Genomic DNA, 13,090 nt, shown 5'->3' with positions numbered 1-13,090 from the left:
TTTAAATAAAATTTTGCTGAATGATTTTTTCCTTTCTTTGATGCACTTTTTTTTTTTTTTTAATACTGCTTTTATCTTCCTTTGATCCTCTAAAGCAGCAAGGGCAGCTGGCATTTGGATGTGGCCTGAACTGCCTTCTGCAACAAAGGCTTCACTGCTGGCGCTTAGGAAGCTGCTTGCTTAATTGTGTGAGATAACTGTGAAGGTGTAAATCAAGGTGTGCTGAGACTGCCGTGTCCCCCACTGCACGTGCAGTGTGGGGGCCTTAGTCGTTTGATGTCTCTGGGGTTCCTTTCTGCTGTCCTTGACGCGGTGACTGGGAGTGGTGGGAGATTGACTATCTACATCACTTCAAAATAAAAGGTCCTTCTTGCAGAAACCTGCCTAAAGGAGATCTTGGATCATCCTTCTGCTCTGCAGGAGTTAGACTGAACACATAAGGCTAAGCCAACCCTTAATGATCCCTTGTGAGCTTGTGTGTGGACCAGAGTTGTAGGTGCCAAACACACCAGGGAACTGGACAGTGGTTTTTAAGGGATCAAGTCTGTTATGTCCTGGAACTGGGCATGGATGTTCAGAAAAGGAATCTGGTCCTACAGGCCTCATTTATTTGGTTTGCTTATATGGCTTAAGTTTGGAAATTAGTGGTGTTTTTTGTTTATTTCTTTTATTTTGCTGGTTCTGTGTGTGTAAAGCTTGGATCTTTGGGCATGGAAGATCTGCGAACTGCTGAGCAACTGAGTGCCCTGTCGGGGTCGTGGCTGCTCATCCTGGTGCTCTGCCTATGGATACAGCGTCTCTTAGAGTTGGAGCCCTGTGAGGCATCTCACTGGGCCTGTTGGTGGCAGAAGGTCTATCTTTTTTCTGACCAAAGTGTGCTTGTTTGATTTGTTGTAAATAAAAATATTTAATGCCAAGTTTTTTATTGGGAAAGCAGCCTTTATTTCGAGCAGGTTTCTATTGAGTTCTGGAAGTTAACAAGCTTTAAATATACGTTCTGTAGAGATGCCCACTGGAGATCATTTTGCAGATTAACACGCAGGTTTCCAGGTTAACTGAAGTTCCTACTCTCCTCTGTAACTCCCCGTCCTGCCTATAATCACAGTGATATTGAAACCTAGGTCTAATTCTTTGGCTGGGAAGGTAGATACAATAACACTCTTGATACTGAGCCTGTCCTGGAAGTTTTATAATTTCAGTGGAAAGGCTTGCTACTAAAATGTTGTATTTTTTTTAGGTTTGTAATGTGAAAAGAGTTTGTTCCTATAGACAGATTCTATCCTCTGTCCTTGCCACACAAAAGGTCGATATTGGTCCCTGTTGCTGCTGTTCGTGGGACCTCGGTGGGTAGTTTGTGAGTGGAATGCGCTGGGCGCAGCGGTCACCTCAGTGCGCTCTGGCTCTTCTCAGGCCTCCAAAGGGACGTGGCTGTGCGTGGTTGAGGGGGGGTGAGTCCATGTAGCTTAAAAGGAAAAGGGAGCATCATTCCTTCAGTTGAGGAGAACAGTTCTTAGTTCCATTTGGATATGGAGATTGATAGAGAAGAAACAAAATGGTAACAAAAGTTACTGTAACCAAGTTGTGCTTAAACAAAACTATTTTATTTAGTCTGGGCCTTTTTAACATAATAAAAGGTAATCAATTATGTGCTTTGTGGTTTGTTCTAAATGTGCATGTATTGACCCAAAATCCTTTTCTTGACTTCAGGGTGTAGAAGGGAATTTATCAATTAAATTTGTCTATTTATCCTGGCACTTAGATTTTTTTTTTTTTTCTCAATTGTCCTTTCAAATGCTTGCTTTGTTGGAGTGTTGTTGGAGCTGAATGGCAATGCAGGAGGCTGATGCTCTGGTGCTGTGTGTCTGGTGTGTGACTGTCTCCTGCCAAGAGCTGCCTTCGCGCAGTGCTGTTGGCTGCAGCTGGCTGTTTATTTGTGGGGGGAGAGGAGGAGCACTGTGACTGAGTGACCAGATTGGGAGGCAGGACAGGTGGTGGGAGATCAGCAGGAACTTGCTCAATGGAACAGAAACTTATTTTGATATGGTGGAAACACCACCAGTAATTGGTTTAATGGTGTTTGTGACTAAACTTTGTGTTTTTTCTGCTTGTCTCAAGCTTGTACCCAGTGGCCAAGGTGGTGGGGGAAATGGCTTGCTCTTGCTAAGAAACAGTGCCCAGGTACTGCCAAGACAGTAGCTGCTTGGTGATTAAACGGCGCACGTTCCCCCAGCCCTCACCTCGGAGCAGTCTGTTTTCATGTGTTACCCGGTGTCGCTGCCAAGCCGGAGGCTAAGCGAGGCGATGTAGGTACAGCACATACCTGCCAGAGGAGCAGGGGCCTGCGATGTTTCAGCCTGGAAACAGCATCTGTATAATAAAGACAGGATCCTGCATCTTGTGGCCCCGGTGTCCTTGGTATTTGCATCAAGGGCCCAGTGTGAATCCGCTGACTGCGGCAGCGGTCCAGCCCACGTGACTCGCATCGATATCAGGTGCCTGCTCGCAGGATGGAGGCTGGGATGTGACCGGCATATCAAACTGCTGCTGCTCTCCCCTCGGCATCTGTGCTGGGGATGGGAGCCCGCTCAGCCAGGCACCGAGTTCTTCAGGGACACAACAAACCCGATTAGGCGAAATGGTGATGGGTCGCGAGGGTTTTTGTGCAGTCCTTGCCATGCTGCTCGCCTATGCAGAAAATCCTGTGACCCACCCCTTTGGGCTGTGTAGAAAAATAAGGTTGAAATGTCAAATATTTTAATCTGACAGTTAATTGTGATTTAAAAAAGAATCTATTTGGTTCCAAAATACTGTAGCCCAAGTGTCGTGTTCCAGTATAGTATTTTATGATGTTCCTCTTCAGATAGCTCTTTTACTTCCAGATAATGCAATGATCACTTCATACAACTTAGTAATTTTTTTGTTATATACAATCAGATAAAAGGACTTGGTTTTCCTTTAATCCAACTGTACTGACTTCAGTGGCACAACTTCTAGCTGGTACTGCTTGCAGACTGTCTAATAATGTCTTTCCAAATTGGAGGTGATTATCAGAAACTAGAATACAATGCTATTTTTTTTTTAACCCGTGGGTGGGTTCATCAATGGTTTCCACTTTCTGTGTGTAATTCAACTTTGTACTAGGTAATACCATCAGCAGATGTTTATGTTAGGATTTGTGATTTTGTCCTGTGTACAACCTTACTTCCAGTACTGCCTAATATTTGAGGAGTTACCACTGTACCTTAACTGTCCTTTTGACATGGACTTTTTTTTTCTTGGTACCTTTGCAGATACTTGCTTTTGAGGTTGTGAGTAGCCAGATGAACAGGACACTTAGAGTATTTGGAGCGCTGATGGGTGAAGTGAGATGTGCATAAGCCATGTTGTACTTAACAACTGCATCGCTGTTAGTCCATCATCTTTTAATGATGTGCCTGTACCTAAGAAAAGCAGTAAATAAGAATGCGTGGTTGCCGATGAAGTGTGTTTGGATGAGGACAGAAAAAGAGTACTTGACAAAATGAGAATTTTGCTTCTTCATGGCTAACAGGCCCGGGTATCAAGGCTGTAATCTGTATTTTGACTTCTATATGTGTTACATTCACGTGTGCTCTATGCCCTGGCTTTGACAGATATAAATACTGAACAGGACATCAAAAACCTGAGTTTGGAATTGCGTAGTTTGCATTATCCAATATAGTTCTTGAAAATCAAGCTGTCACTGTTAGCTAGTGTGACCTATTAAAACAGATATCTGAAGGTTGAACTCAAAGATCCCTTTGAAAGTGAGTATTTCCTCCCCCTCCCCCTCATATATATAAAAAAAACTTTTTGGTTTAAAAACTGAACTATGAAATCATATATGTTGTTTAAAATTTAGAGCAGAAGTGGAGGTATCCAGAAGCTTGAGAGAAGTTTTCACCTAATATTTGCAGCATATTTTGCAGAACTGTGTAGGCTGCGGATTTGAGCTTGAAGAACCCTGTATTTAAAGTCTCGCTTAGTTTTGGAGGCATTCATTTTCAGATCTATACAAGTGCAAGTTGTGTAACATCATGATAGCTATATTTTTTTGAACTCTTCTAGTTATTATTCATACTATTTCTTTTCTGAACAGTTTAGAGGAAATCTGAAGTTTTTATGTGCTTCTGAGCAGTAAGAGAAGCACTGTACCTTTTCCATGGATAAAAGTATACAGTGTGGCAGTGAGCTCCCAGTATCCTTCCTCCTGTGAGCTGTCCTGTTGTTAGCTGCTTTCTGATCCTTGGCTGAATTATTTATATCTTTACCTCAGCATCTCTTTCAGATGAGGCACTGGAAACTCCAGGACTACGTCTATCACATTTGCAGTAAGACAGTGTAGTATAAAACTAAGTGAAGCTTTTATGATGAAAATGCTAACGTACATGCTAGCAGGTAGGTAAATACTTATTCGTCAGTAAGGAGAACATCATCTTGAGTTAGAAGAAGACATTCTGCATTAGAGTGAGTCTTACTGGATCTACAAGGATCTGTGGGTTTTTGCAGATGATTGGTCTTCCCGACTATCCCGATATGAATAAAGCACTGATCATACAGGATCCTGTACTGCTTGATCAGTCTTCACTAGTCATTCTTAAGCACAGCACTCCTGGTTGTGAAATGTGGTTCTGCTGCTTGCACAGTTTTTAAGTACATATATTTGTATGCCCCTATGCTGCCCTTAAATGAATAATGATAATTAGCTATGGAAACTAATATGACCAGGTAATTTGTTAAACTCTTATTTTGATAGTGTAGTCAAAATATCTTTCTATACCTGAGTTTTGTGTTGACAGGCAAGGAGTTAACACAACTAAAATTTTCAGTTGCAAAGTCATTTTCAGTGACAAGCTGTGTCTGCTAGAACAGGAGAACAGGAAGCACAATCTACAAAAGGCTTCTTGTGTTTCTAGTATTACCTGACATGAGAAATGTGCCAAACAGAAACAGACCGTGTCCAAAGGAAATGACTTTAAATAGTTTGGTCTGTATTCTGACAAAACCTATTGTTAAAAGTGAATCTTTTCTACAGTAGTAGGGACAGGAACGTTGCATGTTTAAAAAGAATTGAGCAGTCCATGCGTATGGGGAAAGCAAAGGAGAGAAATGCTTCCCCTCAGCTCTGGTCCCCAAATCTCTGATAGATGGGATGCATTTTTTTGCATGCAGGGCCCTCGCGCTTGCAAATCCTCTTTGAGGAGCTGTGCAGTTGAGCTAAGCTGTGAGGGACACTTTGGTGGCACCTCAGTGCTGTTCCTGCTATAGCAGTGGCCAAGGCTGCTTCCCATGTCCAGAGATGCCCTGTGCGTGTTCTGCAGGACTTCCAATCTGTTTTTTCAAAACAGAAAAGCTATTTAAGTACCGTTTCCTATTGCTTACTTTGTGATAGTGAGTTCTCATCAATGTTGTCTCATCTTGTATTGTATTTGGGGAAGTTAATCACCATTTCCAAAAAGCATTTTGTCTTGCCATGTGTGGAGCTTAGGCCTTCTTTGGACCTTTAGATGTTATTGGCTTGCTTAGGAAACTTGTGACAATGTATAGATTCTATCCTATAAAGAATAGCCTGTGAAATATGGCTATACTAAAGCATAATTAAAAATCCCAATGTTTTTCTCCCGTGGGAGGGGGGGAGAGCTATTGGGTCAACTGAAAAACTTGTTTTTAGCTTTTTTATGTTTCTTGGTTATAACTAGTATTATTTAAACATTTCAGTTCTTCAGAAGATTTTCTGTCAAGTAGTATCCGAGTGTCTTGGATTGGGTGTCTTGATCTGCTGAGTCTCTGCCAACTTCCCTGTGTAGAACAAGTCTAACAGCACTGAGTAAGGCTTCCAAAGGGCTCCTCTTGGTGCAGCAGGTTATCCCTGAGGGGTTTCCCCTCCTACCTCTGCACAGTAGTGTAGCTATTTATGTAGCATGACTAAATACAGACAGGACAGTCTCTTCGGAATAGTGTTTCTTGCTATTTTTTCATTGCACAGTTGTTTGAGTGCTCTGGCTGTAGCTGCGAGAACCTGTGCTTGAATTGTGTGTTAAATGGGGGTTTTGGGGTCGTGCAATGAGCTGTAGTGAAGTCAGCCTCGGGTTTACTGGGTCTGTAGCCAAGTTGATGTAACAGGTGATTTTCCAGCAAATTTTCTTGTGTGCTTAGCATGCTCTAAGCAGAATTTGTTTTGGTTTTGATTTTCAGTCTTTATGCTTCTGTGAAATTGGCACAATTAACTGCTGTGTGTTTTTTTTGTTCCCCCCCCCCCCCCCCCCCTCATTTAAAACCTATTTTGTTCGGCAGTTTGTTCTGCAGTCCTGAGTGAGCACTAGTGCTGGTTAGTCCCTCATTCTGACTATATCTGCTAGTGATAGGTTTAAATAAATGGCTTTATTCGGAAAGCAAGAGCAAGTCAGTAGGTCTGAGGACACGAGAACCTCGCCACGGGGCCGTTCCCTAAACACTTTACAACACTTGCAGTTCTCTGCAGTTGGCTTTGGGTTCTGGAGATGCCCTCAGCAAAAGTGGAAATGTGTGGGAGCCTCTAAGTATAGGGTTGGCCATTCATAAGTCTCTGATTAAAAGATGCATCCACTAGTAGATTGTAAATATTTTGTTCAGTGTTCCAGTATGTGAAGCCCAAATATTTCATATTATAGATTACTATTAAAAACAATAACTTCAGTGCTCTTGGCCTGAAGAGCTATTCACAGCTCCATGCTATATGGTCTCTCCAGAACTACATATTTTTGTGATTCTGGCTTTTTAAACCAGTGTTTGTTATAACTCTGATATTTCTTGGGTGCAAGCAGATGCCCAATAAATAAAATTGTTCTATGTCTCCTTACGGAAAATTATCTAGAGATAGTTATGTTTGATAACAGGCCAAGTAACAGCATGTAATGGTAGTGCCCTCCTTGCAGAGCCTTACAAGACTGGGGTGACTTTGGTACAGTGATCTACCAGGGCAGTGGGACTGTCACGTTCAAGGGGAATGGGAAGGTATGTTCAGGGTATAACTTAAGCTTATGGCACAAAATAAAATGTGTACACAATGGAAAAATGGAAGCTTTTGCATTTTAAATGTAGATTAAAAATCTGTATTGGCCTGTATTCAACCAGTTGCATTTGGTTCTGCTGATTTCCTTGTTGGCAACTTGTAAACTGTAGGTAGTTGCGTTGGACAGGAGCGTTTGGTGGAAAGCAGAAGTCCTGTCTTGAGGAGGTTTGACAGAAACTGGTGTATCTGATGCAGGCTGGGAATGTATAAAAAGCCTAACACAGTGAGAGAAGGCACTAGAAAACACTAATGCAGTTTCATGGGGTGGGATCTTAAAACAGGGAACATTTATGGTTTATTGAAATGGGTTACCTGCACTGTGATCTGTTTAAAGAAGTCTGCAAAAAATCCTTCCAGTAAATATCTTATTCTAGGACTTTCTCTGTAACAGTCTAGTGAAGGTGGCTTTCTGTTTTGAAAGTGCCATGATTGGGTGCCTTATGGAAGGTGCTAGGCATGCCTTGAAGCAGCAGTCAAAGACTCTCACAGAAGATAGAAGCAAATCCCAGTTCTCTTAAGTGCTGGTGGGAGCAAACCTGAGATGTGTTGGGTGCGAGTCCAGTGTCTTAACCCCAAGACACCAAAAATCCTCCTTGACTGCTCTAGGTAAAGCAGCGGGGCAGCAAGGTGGGTCTCTTGGGACACATGCAGGAAGGAATGAGTTTGTCAGTCCTTCTGGTGTTTTTCTGGTGGGCAAATGCATCGTCCCCAAGTGGACTGAGCCTGTGATAAGAGACTTGACAGTGGTATAATATATTATGGTGTATTCACACTTAATTTTTATGGCACCTTCTGTGGAAATGATATCTCAAAGGCTTTCCACAGTTAGATAATACAGATAGAATGCTAAATAATAGCAAGGAGAGAAAGAGGTTTAAGGAAAGGGGACAAGATCTGTTTCCAGATGACACTTGAAGATAGATGGCAAATCAATAAAGCAGAGAGAAATGAAAGCTTTTTTTCTGGATGGCTGGAAGTGTAGAACAGTCTCTGTACTAAAAGGAAGGCACAGAGGTGCATGTCTAAAATGACTGCCCAGTTGAACTTGCCTCTTGGTTTTTGACTCTTGCTTTGCAGTAGGCGAGCTGACTTGGCCATAGCTGCCTGTTCACATGAATATTTACGTTTAGACCTAGATTTTATTTGCTAATACTTGTGATGATTGCAATTAAATTATTTCTTGTTTATGCTGTTGTAAGTGAGGTACAAGTAAGCCTTTGGAAGTGTTTTATTCAGGTGCCTCAGATCATAGGAAGGCAGAAGACGAACCTCCTTTTCCCAGCTTTTTGGTGGATTTCCTTTTGTGCCGGATCTCAAATAGGGGCTCCTGCTGCCCAACCCTGCAGTGATTGTATAGGAATACACCTAGGTCTGGCTTCAGGAGCCCAGCATGAAATTGTACCAAATCTGGAGAGCATCTTACTGTGGAATCTCTTTTGAAGAAAAAATGGAAAACACAGACCTATTGCTAGAAAAATGGAGAAATACCCATGGAGAGAGGGAACTTCCACAGCTCTTCCTCACCAGTGCAAGTGGATTCCAACTGAGCAAGTACTCAGAGCATCAAAGCTGGTGCAGGCAGCATTGAGCTGTTCAAATGCTGTGTCTGATGGTGCAGTTGTTGTCTCAGTACAAATTTTCCTGCTATTTATAAATCTCAGGTTTTACTGAGTGCTGATGTACTGTGATTTGCAGAAAGGCAAGATCACAATCAAGGAAGGGGACCAGTAATGTACCCTATGAAAATCTGAAAGAAATGTAAAGGAATGCTTACAGGGATCAAAGATTAAAGGATAGGAAAAAGGTGAGAAGCATATATTGGGGAAATACGGATTTAGCCCAGGGCTGAGTCTTCATGCATGTTCTTAGCAATAGCTGTTACTTGTTCATTAAATCTGGTACATGGGTTTTGAGCCTGGTGAATGGCTTCTTTGTTGTTTATAGGCAAGTATTGTTTTTCTTCAAGATAGGCTTGAAATTACTTTTTCATGAAAGTATTTCAGGAAGATTTTCAGCAATGTAAGTGATCAGCTTCTCATGGATTTATAATGCCTTTTGTCTCTTTGAAAATATCAGTGTTGACTCTTGAATTCTATTTGTTTTCACTGATTTAAAAGGGTAAAACAACACCTTTTGCCACTGCTAGCTGGAGAATCACAGCTACCTTATAAAACACCTTCCTATTTAAGAATAATTGTTAAGAATATTAAGCATGGATGAATTAAAATCTCCAAGCAATCTTGTTACCCGGAAATCATTTTCTTCACGTTGTGCTTTATAAATAGTGCTGTTGCTTTCCACCCCCCGCCCCCTTCTGTCTGTAAAGGAACAAGGTTAAATTTTCTACCTTGGGTTATTAAGCTCTCAGCTCCTAGAACTGCAGTTATTAATCAGCTGTCATAGTCCATTATAAAGTAGTAGTCTTAAAAACCATGTTTGCTTTTTTTAGGCAGGTAGTACTAAGAGGTAAAGCAGGGAGAAGGGTGATGCATAATGTATAGATTTTAGTATGTCTGTGATAATGCTGCGATCTGTATTAAGATTTGTATTAATCCCAAAGTAAATGTCGAAGACAACTTGCCACCACGAATGTGATTGTCCCTTCTCGTGTTGAGTTGGTGCAACTCCTATGCCATAGCCTAATAGATTTGACATGGACTCGTTTGAAGATTTCTCTTGCTCCTTTTGATCATTTGTTATTAGCTATTACAAAGCAGCAGGGAAGAGCTTAAGGATTTTCTAGAGATGAAAGAATAAGACAAAAATCCAAATTTTTGCGAATTCCACAGCTGTTTTTCAAGGGTCGTCTGCTCCGGGGCTTTCTTGTGTCTGTAACGTCGCTGTGGTGCGAGGCTGCTCGCCGCGCGCGAGGCCTACACAGCTCGCGCTCTGCCACCGCGGAGTTTGTGCCGCATGGAGCCAGTGCCACGCACCCCTGCTTGTGCTCAGCTGGCTTAAACTGCAGCAAACTGGGTAACAAGTCTTAACACTTCACAGTTAAGACCTTTTGCCTTAGATAAAATGTATAGGATGCTGAGGAATGATTTTCTGCTTGTTGTGGAATAGCTAACACTAAGTGTGGCAGCAGGCTTCTCTGGCATTGCCTGTGTCCTGCAACCGAAGCCTGTCTCTAATGTCTGTGTTTTGTGCTCTTGAGATCGAAAAGAGACTGAAGGTTCTTCCTTGTCACTTTGGGCATCTGAAGGTTTTTTGTTGCTGGTAACATTGCTTAACTGTAGCCTGCATCCTTTTGGGTAGTTATGTAGTGTCTAGCACAAAGAAAGCCCTGATTTCCAGCCAGGTTTCCAAGGTGTTATTCCAAGAAGCGACAAAATCATTGCAATTCCTTGCCCTTCCGTGGAATGAGACACAGCGTCTTCTGCAATCACCATGAGACATCAAGAATAAATGAAATATTCCAGACCCTATTTAGAGCACACTGGAGCATGTCCCTCCTACCAGTGCTGTTATTTGAAAGGTTTCTTGACAGACTCACTTTGTTGCCAACATAAAGAAGTGTTTGAAATAAAATTGCTATGTTAGACTCATGATTCCTGAAGTTCTGGTTCCCAAGTTAGCTATGTATTTTGCATCCCTTACATTTTTATTTTCCTATATATCCTCAATCCAACTGCTACTGAACAGTCATGAAATTCACCAGAATATCAGTCTTGACATGAAAACTGATTTAACCAGACTTTGTGTTGAACCCTTCAGATGAAAAAGGAAGACAGCATTCCCTCAGATGTAGACAGTGGTTCTGCTGCTGCTTCGACGTGAATCCCAGGGAGGCCAGCGGGCAAAGAATACCTGTGAGAGACTAAACCGGGGTGCAGTCTGGCTGATCTAATGACTTGGGCAGCAAATGGGACCAGCAACTGACTGACAATGTTGTTCCCTGGTCCTTGGGAGATACTCTGACAAGAGAGTGATCCTAGCATTACAGGTAAGAAATCCAACCTTGTCTTGTTTGTCTTAGTAGAGTAGTTATGGGGAAAAAAGGGCCGTTTTCCTTTTATGTCTCACATGTGATTTTCCATTAAAATGCTTGAGATGTGAAAAGCAGAGTGCAGTATAAAAATTAAGTTATTAAAACGTTTTTGCTCCTACAATTTATTTCCAAGAATAAAGGCCCAGGATAGAGGTGAGAATAATGTTTAATGACAAATGGATGGAAATGACATCAAGGTCTTCTCATCATTAAAAATATCTATTCAGAGCTGAACTGTAAGTTTTCAGAGCTGGTAGGCTCTTTTTAGGAATTCAGCTGTTAATGCTATCCAAGCATTAGTATTTCAGCAATTCAGAAATGTAGAATCAGGATTTAAAAATGAAGGAGATAGATTATCCTCAATGTGGGGGGAAAAGCTGGTCAGCGATAAATCATTCATGAACTGTTACAGTATTAGATTGCTGGCATAGATTCTGTAGAATATTTTCTGATTTGATTAATACAAAAGATAGAGGTTTCGAGCAGCCTGTCAAAGTAGGAGTGGACAGTTAAATGATATAACTGCTTTGCTAATGTCTGATTCAGTATATAGTTTAAAAATGTGGTACTTTTTTAATGCCATTGTATATGCTAGTAACATTCATACCTTAGTGTGGATTTTTTTAAAGCTATCGCGTTATTCTTTATATTCATCAAGCTAATGCAGCATAGGAAGCTTCTTTTTCTTTTCCCCTGCAGTGAGAGATGCTTATTTAGTTTGAGTTTTGTCTGCAACAGAAGTCTTCATAATCAAATTGAATTACTACCAAAGAAAATCAGATGCTGCTTTTAAGAAAAGACTTGGAGGATAATAAAGCTTCTTCATGACGTTCAAGTGGGAAAACTTGTGTACTATTTGTACTGTACCATGTGTCTCTTGTTCGCACACTTGCAAGCAGTTTGCATGTTAGCATTTTTTCAAAATCTGTGCAGATTGAAGAATTACTCAAGTTCCACAAAGGCAGGTTCTCACAGTCCTTTCCTGCAGATGAACTGTAATACTCTGTTCCAGAAAAATGTGTCTGTTAGTCATCTAGCTGGTGCAACAGGAATTTAACCCAAAGCATTGTTTCTGCTTAGTGTCAAACAAGCAAATGTTAGGATATAGCTTGTAACCATAATTTGCTTAATATATAAACATACTAATCAAAACTGTTAGGTTTATGTTGAAATAAATAAAAGGTCAAATTCAACATATGTTAATGATACTTTTGCTCTAGAGAAGAGACTAAACAGTGAGGCTATAGGTAGTGACCCAATGCTGGCATTATCATTCTGTAGCCATAAAAAATATGCTCTTAAGGTAATTTGCAAAATGACCATAAATTATTTGAAGTTGTTAGAGCATAACATACATCAGAAGCAATTCCCAAAGCCTGAAGTTTGAGGGTATTATAGGTGAGGGAAGTATGGCATACTGGTGGTAATAGTCCTAAACTTGGTTAGCATTTCATAACTGCCCGTGCCTAAAAGTGTTGAATAACTGTCTCTGTCAGAAATACTTGTGATGAATTTTTCTCTCTAAACTTGTAGCCAAAAAAGATAGTCTAGGCAGCATTCAAAGGTGGGCATTGATAAGGGTAACAGGTAAGAAAGTGAAAGTTCAAGACTTACATGTATGTGTAGTTACTGTGGATCATTTGGAAAGCATCTGTTCTCCTTGTTCTATCAGTGGCAATAGATACTTTGCACACTACCTGCCTTCATTATTTGTAATGTTTAGGCTGGAGCATTGGTTCCCTGAATCTTCAGTGACTCGCAGCATCTAAAGCAAGTAAATTAAGGACATGATTTAAAAAGAAGTCCAGCTTCATGAACCCACATGAAGAGGGTTTATATGAAAGACTTTCCTGGGAACAGTAACTCTTATAACCAGAGCTATGATTTTGTTAGAAAAGCAACTGATGAATTCCAGTGTGGGATTGGCCAAACTCTGGTTGGAAATTTTGATTTAGGGTCACAGAAGAGATTATTTTTCAAGCTCTTAGTTTTCATCCAAATTTCATTTCAGCAAATTAAGCTTCTAAAGC

The sequence above is a fragment of the Tinamus guttatus genome, unplaced genomic scaffold (genome assembly GCF_059628265.1).
Source record: "Tinamus guttatus ecotype Peru unplaced genomic scaffold, ASM5962826v1 Tinamus_guttatus_pri_ptg000246l, whole genome shotgun sequence".
NCBI classification, from domain to species: domain Eukaryota; kingdom Metazoa; phylum Chordata; class Aves; order Tinamiformes; family Tinamidae; genus Tinamus; species Tinamus guttatus.
Note: the sequence above shows the minus strand (reverse complement) of the source record.